Source organism: Phoca vitulina, unplaced genomic scaffold (genome assembly GCF_004348235.1).
Source record: "Phoca vitulina isolate PV1807 unplaced genomic scaffold, GSC_HSeal_1.0 scaffold1, whole genome shotgun sequence".
NCBI lineage: Eukaryota > Metazoa > Chordata > Mammalia > Carnivora > Phocidae > Phoca > Phoca vitulina.
This window is the reverse complement of record NW_022589704.1, coordinates 92,362,116-92,378,909: the sequence shown is the minus strand read 5'-3', so window position 1 is coordinate 92,378,909 and position 16,794 is coordinate 92,362,116. Positions and strand designations below refer to the sequence as shown.

The window sequence follows — 16,794 nt, the reverse complement described above, 5'->3', positions numbered from 1 at the left end:
GGTCTTCTTCTCAGGGTCATGGGTTCAGGCCCCATGTTAGAACCCTAATGGGCCCCACACAGGGCTCCACACTGGGCATGGAGCCTACTTCAAAAAAAAAAAAAAAAGAAGCCTGAATAAAACAGGAAAAGTCTTTTAAAATCAGGAAAAAAAAAAAAAAAGGTCCCCCAAATTAAGAACTGTACAAAGAAAAAAGTTTTCATCCAGTTCTAGGGCTAAAACCTACTTAGAAATTCTCCTTATGAAGAAAACTGTTGAACAGTGTAGTCATCTTTAGTGGACTCTATTCAAACTTTCAACATAATCTTCTGGAATAGTGACAATGAAAAAAAAGAGAAAAAGAAATCTGCTGGCTGATTTATTTACAGTAATTTGACAGTGGTAATAAAACTTTTTAAATTAAAAGAAGGAAGAATTTTAAGTAACAAATCTTTAGTTGATTTATTCCAAATTATAAAATTTAAAATCTTGGCTCTCAAGTCTTTTTTTCCCCCATTGTCTTCATCATTCTCAGAGGTGTGTATACCACCAACATCAGTAACATTTCATACTTTACAAAATCACTTGAAACAGAAAGGGAAATATATCAGAATATTCAGAGGGTGGGAAGGTAATCAATGTGGGGTGGGAGAGGCAATATAGGTAAGATTTTAAGACTTCTCTTCCTGACCTGGCTAAGATTTACTATTTCAAATTTTTTATAAATGCAGCCACAAGAATTCCTTACTGCAACTGTTGTTTTTATTTTCCTGTCTACTGCTTAAATAGCAAATTGACCAAATGGCTAACAACTTTTGAACTTAAAAGTTTTCCACCCATCCAAAAGCATTATTATTAATAAAGTAATATTTTAAACTTCTTATTTAATGATTTTTGCATAAAATAAACCGAAGTAAGTTTAGTTTCATAAGGTCTCTGCTATCTGAGTAAGGCAATTTCTTATTTTCTTTACAAGTATTAAGTGTTCAATTTAATAAATTATACTCCTTGCTCCAATAAGGCTTCTCAGGACCAAATTGAATTAAATACCTTATTTTTTATTTAAAATAAACATATAACATGTATGATTCGTATCTAATATAAACTATAATCCTATAGGATTATTATAGAGCTGTGCTATCCATTATGGTAGCCACTAGACAAATTAAATCTAAATTAATTAAAAGTAAATTAAATTAAAAATTCAGCCTCTCACCAGGGCAGCACCAACACTTGTTACCTAACTTGCTAACAGCACACCCTGCCCACGCATTATCCTATGGACATGCCCCCTCCGGCCAAGCCTTGGTTCCAGGTCTCCTCCCAAAGCAGATCTGGGCAAACCCTGCACACATCACAGGCCCCTACATGGGCTTCTATGAATCCACTGTCTCAAATTGTCCTGGCAGCTACAGGTCCCCTTACTCAGCAAACTGGTGCAATCCTTGCTGGTACTGGGCAATTCACCCCCACATTGTCCTGTTGACTTCCCCTTCCACAGACCCTTGGCTGGAACACATTCAAACTGGTGTCACAAACCTGACAGTGTGCAAGCAGCCCTGATAGGGGCCAGCAACATTCTAAAGTGACTCCTGCCCCAGGGGCAAGGGGAATATAATCACAGTCAAATTGAGGCCCCAGCAGTGGATTGGGGGCAGACATGTGGTCTGATTGCAGGCCCTGCCCCCAACAAAATCTTCTCTAGGGATAACACAAGGAAAGTGCCCTGTAGTTTGGAGCTACTGCATCTCTAGCAAATGCCTGTTTAGACTCAACTTAAGCCCAGGGAGGACCCAGACTTGCCCACCAACAACACAAGGACCAAACCTTGTCTACAACAGGCAAAGAGAGCCATGGTAGACAACTGGTCTGAAGGGAAAAGCAATTGAGCCACAACAGCAGGGTACATACAACACACATAGGAAATACCCCTGAAGCATCAGGTCCTGCTGAACAGGGGATACTGCATGGAAGGGCACTACAAGATTCCATCTTCATAAGGTCACTACTTTCAAGAGCAGGAGACACAGATGACTTTCTTAACACAAAGAAAAAGACACAGAGAGGTACACAAAACGAGAAGAGAGAAAAATATGTCCCAAATGAAAGAATAAGACAAAATCACAGAAAGAGACCTAATCAAAACAGAGATAAGTAATATGACTGATAGAGAATTTAAAGTAATGGTTATAAAGATATTCACTGGACTTGAGAACAGTGGAAGACCTCAGTGAGACCCTTAACAAAGAGATAGAAAATATAAAAAGGAACAAATTAGAGATGGAGAATTCAATAAATGAAATTAAAAATACACTGGATATATAGCAGGGAGTCTGCTTATCCCTCTCTGTCTCCCTCTCCTCTGCCCTTCCCCCGCTCATGTGTTCACACACTCTCTCTCTCAAATAAATAAATAAAATATTTTCTAAAAAAGAAAAGGAGGAACGTGGTGACACCATAACCATAATGACATGTGCATTATAGGGATCTCAGAAGGAGGAGAGAGAAAAGGGGGCAGAAAATGTATTTGAATAATAGCTGAAAACTGGAATCTGGAGAAGGAAACAGAAATTGAGATCCAGGAGGCACAGAGAACCCCAACAAAATCAACCCAAGGAGGTCCACACCAAGACACAGTAATTAAAATGTTAAAAAGTAGTGATAAAAAGCAAATTCTAAAACAGCAAAAGAAAACAGTTACATACAAGGGAAACCCCATAAAGCTATCAGCTGAATTTTCAGCAGAAACTTTGCAGGCCAGAACAAAGTGGCATGATATATTCATAGTGCTGAAGGGAAAAAAAAAAAAAAACCCTGCAGCCAAGAATACTCAATCCAGCAAGGCTATCATTCAGAACAGAAGGAGAGAAAAAGAGTTTCCCAGACAAATAAAAGTTAAAGGAATTCATGATCACTAAATCAGCCCTACAAGAAATGTTCAAAGGGACTCTTTGAGTGAAAAGGAAAGACTATAAGTAAGAGTAAGAAAAGTAGGAAGTTAAAAACAGTAAAAATAAGTGTATTTATAAAAATTAGTCAAGGTATTCACAAAATAGAAGAATGTAAAGTATGACACCATATACCTAAAGCATTGAGGGAGAGGACTAAAGAATGGGTTCAAACTAAAACAACCATCAACTTAATATAGACTACTATATGTAAAAGATGCTATATACAAACCTAATGGTAACCACAAACCAAAAACCAGTAATAGGGATGTAAAAAAAGAAAAAAAAGAAAGGAATCCAAGTATATCACTAAAGAAAGTCAGCAAATCATGAGACAATATAGAGCAAGAGAAAAAAGGAACAGAGAAGTACAAAAACAATCATCAAAAAGTAACAAAATGGCAATAAGTACATACCTATTAATAATTATTGTGAATGGGGGTACGTGGGTGGCTCTATTGGTTAAGTGTCTGCCTTTGGCTCAGGTCATGAGCCCAGGGTCCTGGGATCGAGCTCTGCTCAGAAGGGAGCCTGACTCTCCCTCTCCCCACTCATGCTCTCTCTCGCTCTCTCTAATAAATAAAATCTTTTGAGAAAATAATTACTGTGAATGTAAATGAACTAATGCTACAATCAAAAGACATAGGGTGAGTGAATGGATAAAAAAGCAAGACTATCTATAACCTACCTACAAGACACTCATTTCAGACCTAAAGACACATGTTGATTGAAAATGAAGGGATAGAAATAACTTTTTCATGCAAGTGGAAGTGAAAAGCCAGGGTAGCAATACTTATATGGGACAAATAGACTTTAACAAAGACTATACAAGAGACAAAGAGGGACACTATATAATCATAAAGGGAAAAATCCAACAAGAAGATAAAACAATTGTAAATATTTATGCACCTATCATGAAAACACAGAAATACATAAAACAGTTAATAACAAACCTAAAGTATCTGAAAGTAGATCATTCAAACAGAAAATCAACAAGGAAATAGTGGCTTTGAATGACATATTGGACTTGACGGATTTAACAGATATATTCAGAACATTCCATCCATAAACATCAGAATACACATTCCTTTCAACTGCACATGGAACATTCTCCAGAACTGATCACGTATTAGGCCACAAAACAAGTTTCAACAAATTCAAAAAGATCGAAATCATACCATGCACCTTTTCTGACCACATGGTACGAAAGGAGAAATCAACCACAACAAACAATCTGGAAAGAGCACAAATACATGGAGGTTAACAGGCAATTAACAGGTCAACCAAGAAATCAAAGAAATAAAAAAACCACATGGAGACAAATGAAAATTTGTTCCAAAATCTTTGGGATGCTGTAACAAATGTTCTGAGAGGGAAGTTTATCACAATACAGGCCAACCTCAAGAAGGCAGGAAAATAAAAAAACACAACCTAACCTTACACCTGAAGGAGCTAGAATTAGAACAAAGAAAACCCAAAACCAGTAGAAGGAAGGAAATAATAAAGATTAGAGCAGAAATAAATGAAATAGAAAATAAAAAACACTAGAACAGATCAATAAAACCAGGAGCTGGTTCTTTGAAAAGATCAACAAAATTGAAAAACCTTTAACCAAACTTAAAAAAAAAAAAAGGAAAGAAAACTCAAGTAAATAAAATCAGAAATGAAAGAAGAGAAATAACTACTAACACCATAGAAATACAAAAGATTATAAGAGAATATTATTAAAAATTATATGCCAACAAATTGGACAACCTAAAAGAAATGGATAAGTTCCTAGAAACATATAACCTCCCAAAACTGAATCAAGAAGAAACAGAAAATATGAATAGACCAATCGATTACCAGAAATGAAACTGAATCAGTATTCAAAAAAACTCCCAAAAAACAAAAGCCTAGGACCAGATGGCTTCACAGGTGAATTCAACCAAACATTTAAAGAAGAGTTAATTAATACCTATTTTTCTCAAACTATTCCAAAAAGTAGAAGATGAAGGAAAGCTTCCAAATTCATTCTATGAGGCCAGCATTAACCTGATACCAAAACCAGGTAAAATACTACAAAAAAAAGGGAGAACTATAGGCCAGTATCTCATGAACACAGATGCAAAAAACTTCAAAAAAATATTGGCAATATGAATCCAACAATACATTAAAAAATCATTCACCACAATCAAGTGGCATTTATTCCTAAAATGCAAGGGTGGTTCAATATTTGCAAATCAATACACCACATCAACAAGATAAAGGATAAAAACCATGTGATCATTTCAGTAGATGCAGAAAAAGCATTAGACAAAGTACAACATACATTCGTGATAAAAACCCTCAACAAAGCAGATCTAGAGGAAACATACTGCAACATAATAAATGCCATATATGAAAATCCCATAGTTAACATCATGCCCAAAGGGGAAAAACTAAGAGCTTTTTCCCCTAAGATCTGGAACAAGACAAGGATGTCCACTCTCCTATTATTCAACATACTACTGGAAGTCCTAACCACACCAATCAGACAAGAAAAAGGAATAAAAGGCATCCAAATTGATAAGGAAGAAGTAAAACTTTTACTACTTGCAGATGAAATAAAATTATAAATAGAAAACCCTAAATACTCTACCAAAACACTACTAGAATTGATAAATGAATTCAGTAAGGTCACAGGATACAAAATCAATATACAGAAATCTGTTGCATTCCTATATGCTAATAATGAAGCAGCAGAAAGAGAAATTAAGAAAACAATCCCACTTAAAATTGAACGAAAAATAATAAAATATATAGGAATAAGCTTAACCAAGGAGGTGAAAGACCTGTACTCTAATAACTATAAAATCTTCATGAAAAAAATTGAAGTGACACAAACAAATGGAACAATATTCCATGCTCATGGAATGGAAGCATAAGTATCGTTAAAATGTCTATATTACCCAAAGCAATATACACATTTAATGCAATGCCTATCAAAATACCAATAGTATTCTCCCAGAACTAGAACAAATAATCCTAAAATTTATATGGAACCACAAAAGTCCTGAATAGCCAAAGCAATCTTGAAAAACAAAAACAAAACTGGAAGTATCACAATCCCAAATTTCAAGATATACTACAAAGCTATAGTAATGGCACGAAAATAGACACATACATCAATGGAACAGAACAGAGAGTCCAGAAACAAATCCACAGCTATATGGTCAATCAATCTTCTACAAAGGAGGCAAGAATATGCAAAGGGAAAAAGACAGTCTCTTCAACAAATGATCCTAGGAAAACTGGACAGCTACATGCAAAAGAATGAAAGTCAGCCACTTTTCTACACCATACACGAAAACTCAAAATGGTTTAAGGACCTAAATGTGAGACTTAAAACCATAAAAATCCTGTAGGATAGCATAGGCAGTAATTTTTCTAGCTATGACTCCTGAGGCAAGGGAAACAAAAGCAAAAATAAAGTATTGGGACTATATCAAAATAAAAAGCTTCTGCACAGCAACGGAAACATCAACAAAAGTAAAAGACAACCTTCTAAAGGGTTAGTATCCAAGATATATAAAGAACTTATAGAACTTAACAACAAAAATGAAATAATGCAATTTAAAAATGGGCAGAAGACATGAATAGACATTTTTCCAAAGAAGACATGAATGGCCAACAGACACATGAAAGATAGTCAACATCACTATCGTAGAGAAATACATATCGAAACCACAATGAGATTACTTCACACCATCAGAATGGCTAAAACCAGCAATACAAGAAACAAGTGTTGGAGTGGATGTGGAGAAAAAGGAACCCTTGTGCACTGTTAGTGGGAATGCAAATTGGTGCAGTCACTGTACAGTATGGAGGTTCCTTAAGAAATTAAAAATAGAATTACTCTATGATCCAGTAATTCTACTATGGGGTATTTACCCCAAGAATATGAAGAGACTAATTCAAAAAGATATATGCACCACTATGTTTATGGTAGCATTATTTACAGTAGCCAAGTTATGGAAGCAACCTAAGTGTCTATCAACAGAACATAGGTGTCTATCAATAGAAGAATAGAATTGCGTATGTGTGTGTGTGTATACAAGGGTATATATACATATACAGTGGAAGAATTTATCCATTAATATTCATTGTATCCAGGTATATATGGATATATATACATGGACATATATGTACAATGGAGTATTACTCAGCCATAAAAAAGAATGAAATCTTGCCATTGGCAGCAAGATGGATGGATCTATAGAGTATAATGCTAAGCAAAATAAGTCAGTCAGAGAAAGAGAAATACCATATGATTTCACTCATGTGGAATTTAAAAAACAACACAAACGAACAAGGAAAAAAGAGACAAGCCAGGAAACAAACTCTTAGCTACCGAGAACAAATGGATGGTTAGCAGAAGGAGGTGGGTAGGGGGATGGGGGAAATAGGTGAAGGCATTTAAGAATGCAATGAGTAGTAGTAAGTAATGTATAGGATTGTTGAATCACTATATTGTACCCCTGGAACTAACACTGTATGTTAACTATACTGGAATTAAAACAAAAATAAACAAAACAAAAAACAACAAATAGCCTTTTAATTTCCCAACTCAATATTGATAAGTCATGTACATTTCTAGGAATGTTATCTAATTTGGGAAAACCTCTATGAAGTTTCTTTCATATAGAGTTAATAGATCACTGGCTGTACACCTGAAACTAATATAACACTGTGTTTCAACTATACTTCAATAAAAATGTAATGAAACGAAAAAACAAAATTCAGCCCCTCCATCACACTAGCCACATTTAAGTTCTCAAGAGCCATAGTAGCTAGCAGGTGTTATAATGGACAGCCACAAAGACAGAACATTTCCTTCATTAAAGGAAGTTCTACTAGACAGTGACAGAGAAAAGGCCTGAAAATCATCATTCAGGCGGATATTCCTATTGAGGATAAGAGTGAAAAATTTATATGCTCACCTTCATCACTCCTGGATAGTTGATGCATACATTATTCATAAATTACACTATGAATAAGAATGGCAGGTTTGACCTTCACAGTCAAGTAAGTGGTAAACAAAATGCCTGTAAATTAGGTCTAGTGGCAGATTCATGAAGCAGGTTTTTGCTATAGATAAATATAATCAACATTAATATTATAGTAGATTATGGTATTATAGTTTAGTAGTTCAGACTAAAACTGTGAGCTGATAAACTGAAAATACTGCACTTAACACTGACCAGACAGCTCTGAATAGGCTCTCTGGCAATAGGGTATGATGAAAAGACAGTAGTTCATTAATCAAACAAACTATTCAAATAGGGAGTCTACCATTTTCTGGCCAAGAAACATTAAATGCATTGGAGTCTGGCTTATTCATTAGCAAAACCTAGACAATAGTACATGTCTCAAAAGACTGTTACAAGGATTAAATAATTTAAAACATGTAAATCATTTAGCAGAGTCTCTAGGCAAGTTAAGAATTCAGTAAACATTCTTACCCTGAAAAAGACTAAATTGGATGTGAATTCAAATTAAAAGACAAATGTAACTTAAAGTAAAATAAAAACATTAATTACCTTAGTTTATTCAATCTTCAGATATATACACTTACACATACATTTGAATAAACTGCTGTGCCACTAATAAACACTTTATGGACTGGGTAATAACATAAAAGCACCAACAGACACTTCGTCTGACAAATCTAGTAGTGCAGGAGTCTTCTTTACTTCAGTTGATCACAAGTACTACAAAGCTCCTACTTCCCGGCAACTGAGGCCCCAAGGGTCACTTCAAAACTTATTCCCAATGACTGCATCCAGTTATAGAAGAAATCTGTGGTGACAATTCCCTTTAACTGAGTACACACATAGAAGCATAATATTTAAAAGCTTGTGATTTTGCTTTAAAAAAAAAAAATCCAGGCTGCCTGGATTTTTAACCTCAGTCGGTTAAGCGTCTGCCTTCAGCTCAGGTTGTGATCCCGGGGTTCTGGGATCTAGTCCTGCATCGGGCTCCCTGCTCTGTGGGAAGCTGCTTCTCCCTCTGCCTCTGCCCTCCCCTCTCTCTCTTTCTCTCTTTCTCATGAATAAATAAAATCTTTAAAAATAAATAAAAATTTTTAAATTTTAAAAAAAGTCCAGGGGCACCTGGGTGGCTCAGTCGTTAAGCGTCTGCCTTCGGCTCAGGTCATGATCCCAGGGTCCTGGGATCGAGCCCCGCATAGGGCTCCCTGCTCCGCGGGAAGCCTGCTTCTCCCTCTCCCACTCCCCCTGCTTGTGTTCCCTCTCTCGCTGTGTCTCTGTCAAATAAATAAAAAAATCTAAAAAAAAAAAAAAAAAAATTCCAGCAGGATGATAAAGCTTGGGGGATCTATGTGGGTTGGTAACTTGTTGAAGCTATTATATTATTCTTTTTCTGTTACATACATGTTTGAAAGGATCTATATTAAACATTTAAAAATTTTATGGAAGGATGACATAAGTAAGCAGAAATTTTTAAGTAGTCTTGCCTTTTCAGTAAATGGCATTTGGTCTTTCTTACAAATGCCAATTGCCCCTGCTTTTCCTTCTGTTTTTCCCCAAAAATGTATCAGAAACTTTCTCTTGACTAACATAAACATTGGCCACAGAAATTAGCTTTAGAATTATAAGCTTGGGAATTGTTTGGGGCGCCTGGTTGGCTCAGTCAGTTATGCATCTGCCTTCAGCTCAGGTCATGATCTCAGGGTCCTGAGATAGAGCCCCGCATTGGGCTTCCTGCTCAGTGGGGAGTCTGCTTGTCTCCCTCCCTCTGTCCCTTACCCCCACTTCTGATCTCTCTCTCTCAAATAAATAAATAAAATCTTAAAAAAAAAAAAAAGCTTGGGAACAGTTTAATTCAGAGAAAAATCAAATTCTCTGACCAAGTTCCAAATCCATTCATCTATAAACCATAAGCTTCTACCTATTAATGTTTGCAAATATCCACAATTCTCATCATTTTAAGAAGCAAAAAGGACAAGAAAAGGCTGAATTATAAAATCTCAAAGATGTACTACAGTCAATTTCAACAGACAGGTAAGGTCAATTCTTGAAACAAAATTGAGCAGTTATCATTTTGACATAAACTTACCCAAAAAAGTTTCTCAGAGGAAAATAGGCTTAATGCTTTAATGTTTAATGCTTTTTTTAAATGCTTTTCCTCTTCAGAAAATAGAAGAGATGAAGTAATGCAACTTACCCAAAAAGCAAGTAAGTTCCCACTTGCTTTTGTTATTCTTCCTCCTTACCAGTCTCAGAGTCAGGGTAAAAATGGCAGTGGTAGCAAGTGGGGCTATGGGGACGTCCAGGGATCTATGTCACACTGTTCTCCTTAGAGTAGAGGCTGCAAACTGGCAGTCTGGCTCACAAAAGGACTTGTTTTGGACCCAGAGAGCTTTCTGGAAATTCATATTCGTTGCTAACATTTAAAAATCCTAATATTTCATTAAAAAAAAATCCTTGAAGGGGCACCTGGGTGGCTCAGTCAACCATCTGCCTGCAGCTCAGGTCAGGATCCCAGGGTCCTGGGATCGAGCCCCGCACTGGGGTCCCTGCTCGGTGGAGTCCCTGCTCCCTCACCCTCTGCTGCCCCCCGTCCCGTCGCTTGTGCTGCTCTTTCTCTTTGTCAAATAAATAAATAGATAATCTTTTTAAAAAAATCCTTGAAAAATGGAGAAATCTAGCAAAATTGGATGGGTCCTCTGGTGGGTCCTCTGGTATGACAATAACTGGCTGGACCCAAGTAGCAGCTATCCCCTGAGATATGAGGTAAGTGCTACCTACCTGGCCGCTGCAAGGTAGTTTGAGGAGGAGTTCAGGCATGGTTCTGAAGAGGATCTACAGTACAAAGTTACCTCATATGTATGCTTCTTTCACAGCATGCATATGCCACTCATCTAACTCCTGTGGCTTAAGGATCTCTCTATCACTTAATGTTGTAATAGGTGACAGGAGTTGCCAGATGGGAGTCTGTTAGATGTGTTAGGACTCCAGCTCTGCTTCAAAAGAAAACTATACAAACTACTCCAGACCCATTTAGTTAGAAGCTTTTGTACTCTGGGCAAGCAGGATGAACTGAGAAACAGCTCCAGCTTGACTGCACCCCAACACCAAAAAGAAAGTGGGTGGAAGAAGGCATTTCAGTCCACAGGAAAGCAGAAGGAGAACAGAATGGAAGAAGGTTAGAATTGGAATGGTACCCTCAGTTCCTAGTACAAGTAGGTATGATGCAAATGATTCCTGCATGCATGGATAAGTCTCTTCATTCTATCGATGAGGAAAATAAATCCTCAGCAGACTTATCAAAGGACACTCATGCAAAATATCTTAGATTCAGAAATTCTTAGTTCTTATTGCGTTTTAAGGTTCAGTTAAACATTTCTCCTTTAACTGGCAGTTACCTAATTCTGTCATCACCCTACCCATCTGTCCCTATAAAAACTTAATGAAATCTATATCCGGGAGTACAAGTCTGAGTTATTAAACATTTATTTTCAACTTCACATACATATTCAGTTTCATGTTCTGCAAATTAATTTAATCCAGCAAAAAAAAACAACAACAAGAATTCAGAAAAATATGAAATCTTATTGCTTCATTTGTTCACCAAATTCCTTCTGGAATAGCCAGTCTGATTACATCCTGAGAATGATAATGAACTGTCACTTGACCTGAATTTTAAACTTTCAAAGATTTTCATCAAAAGATTAGGTAACTGCCAGTTAAGGGGAAGAAAAAAAAATTAAAGTTGAAATTTAAATTTAGAAAGGATGCTCTGATACAGTTTTTAAATAAGGTAATTAAAATATAAGTTAATAAGAAAGTAGCATATTCACTGAGAGTATTTATCCTACCACATCATAAATGTTTAATGAGTAGCAAAATAAAGTTCATGGTTTCATCTAACAGATATTATGCAGACCAAGTAGCTGACAATCTAAATTATACACTTGAAGAGAAACATCGATTAAATGCTGGCAACTCAGAAGAGAGTCACCAGGAGAGTGAAGAATATGAAAAACACAACATATGAAGAATGAATGAATAAATTACTTTAAGAGGAAAAATGTTTGGAAAAGTGAGGATGAGGCACTATGGCAATCTTCAAATACATATAAGGGCCTTGCAAAAACAGTTTTAGTTAAGTTGCTGAAACGGGAGGCAGCATTGTGTGGTGGGAAGAACAGTAAACTAGAAGTTAAGAACCTGCAGTATGAGTTTGGACACCAAGAGCTGTGTTTCAGATCTTGGATGAATCACTTCACCTCTGCGGGTCTCAGTTCTCTCTTCTATTAAATGGACAATAATAATACCTAAGTATCCTCCAGCTTTAGAATTCTGATTCATTGATCTGAAAAGTTATTGCATACAAAAGCTCTTAGAAAAAGAGCTTAGAAAAAGTTTAGATTCTTTAAAGTACGATGCTATCACTATTACTGTGGACAGAATGTCTTCATTTCCTTTAAGGTAGAGGTATTTTCTCTCTGAGTCCAGTACTTCTTCCTATAACTTAGTTGTATTTCTTGCTACAGCTTCTCCTAGACCCAAGCTTAATTAAGACTGGAATAAGTGGCTTTCTTTTTCTTTTTCTTTTTTTTTAAAGATTTCATTTATTTATTTGACAGAGAGAGAGAGACAGTGAGAAAGGGAACACAAGCAGGGGTAGAGAGTAAGGGAGAAGCAGGCTCCCCGCCGAGCAGGGAGCCCGATGCAGGGCTTGATCCCAGGACCCTGGGATCATGACCTGAGCCAAAGGCAGATGCTTAACCGACTGAGCCACCCAGGCGCCCCAAGTGGCTTTCATTCTCTGCTTGCATTTAAACTGAGCAGACTATTACCTCACTTTCCCCCTTGTACTATGCAGTCACAGGTTTCTCCCTTAAGACTTCCAAATACCAAGCCTCCTATTCTTATCCTCTTCAGTTATTACACTCCCAAATGAATTCCATGAACACTTCTAAACTGTATATGGTGTTCTTGCAGGTATACCACAGAGATCGGTTAAAGATGATGTGCAGAAATGAAGCAGCCTAATAGGCTGGTGCAGGTGATATATTAACCACCTCTAACTTCCCAACACCAACCTTAACTCACCTGCTTCAGTACCATGCTCATCTCCTTCCTCTTCAGAGGCGTACCACCACATCTTACATTCTCAGCCCCTTCATTATTGATTAGCTTTTCTGTCACCTGTATCTTCTAATTGTCCATCTTTGCTGGATCATTTTTATTAGCATTTCCATAGGCTAAGTATTACTCAACTTAAAAACAAACAAGAATGCCTCCCTTTCCTTACTTTGCCTCTCTAGCTTCACTCTCTCCCACCTCAGCACAGCCAAGCTTCCAGCCTCATTTTGTGCCCTGTCTCACCCTCACCACTCCAGCCTACTGACCTTTTTTATTTCTTTAAGCACTGGCTCTGGAATCAAAATGTATGTTGGCTCCTCTATTTATACCAGTACGTGTAGGAAAATTACTTCACCTCTGTACCTTAGTTTTCTGCTTGTAAAGTGGGGGTACCAACTCAATATACGTATGTTAAATAAATAAATCACACATAGAATTTACACTTTAAATAACATAGTTAAATTTTCAGCTAACTATAATAAAGTTATATATAAAAAGTTGGCAGATAATCCAGGTATCTTATTCATTTCCATTATCTGCTATTTAGGACCACCATTAATGCTTACCAACGATCAGAGATGGTTGAATACTTAGGTCACTGCAAGTGTTCTTTTTTCCTTTTTTTTTAAAGATTTTATTTATTTATTTATTTGACAGAGAGAGACACAGCGAGAGGGAATACAAGCAGGGGGAGCGGGAGAGGGAGAAGAGAAGCAGGCTTCCCGCGGAGCAGGGAGCCCGATGTGGGGCTCGATCCCAGGACCCTGGGATCATGACCTGAGCCGAAGGCAGACGCCTAACGACTGAGTCACCCAGGCACCCACTGCAAGTGTTCTTGATAAATGCTCTAATTACTGCAATATTTTACTTAAAAAACAAGGAGAAACAGTTTTAAAATAATCTTTTGGAATAAATATGAATTTTTTCTATATATTTCCCTAAACAGTGTTCATTTTACCTGAAGTAAGCCCATGAAAATTCCCTACTATATTCCAGCCTCTTAGTAAGTGCATATTTGTCCTTCAAAATCAGCTTAGATTTAGTCCCCTGAGAAGCATTCTCATACAATCTTTGTTCCATGCCCTCATTTTCAATCAGTATGCATTCTGTACCTCGAACATCCTTCTACAGTAACATCCATCACACTACAATAAAATTTCTTTATGTATGTTCTGCTATTAGGCAATGTATTTCCTGAAAACAAGACAATGTCTTATCCACTTCTGCACTCCAAGGGCCTCTCTCTGTGTCCAGTAAATAGCCATTCAGTGGATATTTATTTGAAATTACCTCAGAAAACAAGTGAGTTATTTGGACTCTAATGTGAGGAACAATGGTTTAAGAAACAAAGTCCAATTCTATGAAAATGTTATTCCAATTGGGAATTATTTCTGGAAACTAGTTTTTACCTATATAACTTTTATCCCTAAGACAAAAAGACAAAATAAAAAATTCCCATAGATATGACAGACATATTTGCAAACAATGATTTAGTGGATAGAACTAAGTAAGAATCAGTTGTCACAAATAGCTTAAATTCTACTGAGAAAATCATCAAGAATTATCACCTCAACACATCTATCTGCAGACAGTAGGAGTAATATCTAAGATGAGATCATAGAAATTAAAGTATAAATGATAAAAAATAAAGATGCCCCATGAGTCCAAGCAATGATAATCTTAGATACAAGTATGAAAGATTCTAACTTAAAATTATCCTCTGAGGTCCCTGCTGATCAAATTAACTTTTCATTAACTAAGAAAAGTCTCAGGAAAAATGACAAATCAACAGTTTTCTACATGTGCAACATACCCTACTTAAAATTTTATGATACATACATACACAAATACAAAAAGATAAATACATACATATACATACATGATATATATGTGTGTGTGTATATATATATCACAGAAATTAGGATTTACTTAATATGCTTTCATGCTGCCTCTTAACTAAAGCAAATAAGCATCTTGTAAAAATAATATTGGTAATTTGATCACAGCTTTAGTTACACGATGGGGTATGACAATTATAACAAGAATTACTATTGGGTCATAAGGAGAGTTATTTTAATAATCATATTAAACTCATTTTTAAAAATATATTAATAATCATAATAGAAATCAGTTTGAATAGAATCTCATTTTCAGAAGATTAAGGGGACAAATTGCTCATTAGATTTCTTTTTTTAACAGAGTTCAAGACAGGCATGCAATTCAACAGAAATTATATATATATATATAACAGAATATATATATATAACAGAATATATATAACAGAAATTATATACCAGAAATTATATATATATATGCTACATCTGTAAACAGCAACAAAACACCCTTCAAAAGATTTATGTACAAAAATGCATATATACTGTGTTTTACAGCACAATAAAAATAAAAGAACAGAGGTTTTGTCTAGGTTGAAATCCCAACTCTACTAGATGAGCAAGTTACTTTACCTCTCAAAGCTATAGCTTTCATTTCAAAAAAGTTAGGATAACACCATCACCATCAAAGAGGTCTTATGATAATTAAAAAACATAAATGAAAGTGTCTTTTGGAAGACCTATTTCACAGCAAGAACTGTCCTTTTACTATTTTCAAATGAAGGTTACATTCTTCTCAACCAATAGGAACTTTTTTTTTTTTTTTAGTACAGTTGAGATTCTCAGTTTGGACAAAGAATGGTAAAAAGAGGAAGGAGAATTTGAATAAAACAGTAAGGCTTAGTTAGCACATGTGGTGCAAGAACCAAGGAAGCGTTCTTTAAAAATCAAACAACAACAAAAATCTCCATAGAAACAAAACCTAATTTGTGAAATCCAACCAAAACATTTTGGATAACATAACAAATATATTTAAAAATATTTAATGTTACTATGCAAAGGAATACCTTGATTAAACTTGAATTACCTAACGGGCTAATCTGTGATAACATCGCCATATAATATACTGTTTTTAATCAGTAAAACAGCATTAGCTGTTTATCAAGACCTAGATTACTACTTGCTAAAAGATAATTTAATTGTATTTATATAGGATTTAACAAATATTCTAATATACTCCAAAAGTAGGTATGTTTGATTCTCTTGATTTTAACCAATTTAAAAAACCTGAAGCACAGAGAAGTGAATTACTTCAAATACTGAATCAAACTTTTTGTCCTGTGAACAATGATTTTTTAAATGACAAAAAATGTTATTTCACTTTTTTTTTAACAGGAAGATATTCATGAAGGCAATGAAAGAACTTATAGAGATTTCTTTAATGAATGCAGCTCCATTAAGCAGCCTGCAGGAACATGGTATAAAAAGAAAAACGACACATAATGGCTTTTTCAAGTGTGGGTGTCTGGTATTCTTGGGATTTTTCACCCACTCATATGAGTCAGTTTTATATAACACTGTAACATATAATTTCCCTCCTACTCACAAGCCAACACTTCACAGATAACATCTCACCCTAAGTTATTTAAGGACTATGGTAACTGGGAACATTTTAATATTTTATAAAATGTGCAAACAACCAAATTATTACTATGTCAGCAACAAGTTCCTTGGCCTCCAAAGAAGCATTCCAGTATGGCTCAGTACTCTGTAAGAGTTTGGGGAACACGTTAACAAAATATGTGAATTGTTTCACTGTAGTCAAATATCCTAACTTCATTTAAAAACCTAGGTGTTTTACAAATACTAGTTATTTTGTGCATAGACAAAATCAAGTAATTA

At 35.7% G+C, this 16,794-nt stretch overlaps 1 protein-coding gene across 8 annotated transcripts in view; it reads right to left on the bottom strand.

The window, feature by feature from the left end:
• The window catches only part of ZRANB3 (zinc finger RANBP2-type containing 3), a 310,759-nt gene that overhangs the window by 243,721 nt on the left and 50,244 nt on the right, over positions 1-16,794 (bottom strand). For 2 of the 8 annotated variants that reach the window (XM_032411415.1, XM_032411374.1), the window contains exon 1: positions 10,718-11,659. The exons of 5 other annotated variants lie outside the window; for them this stretch is intronic. The gene's annotated coding sequence lies outside the window, so the exon portion shown is untranslated. Of the gene's footprint in view, positions 1-10,133; positions 10,331-10,717; positions 11,660-16,794 lie in introns of those variants that run through there. One more of the 8 variants, XM_032411381.1, reaches the window with a different exon arrangement.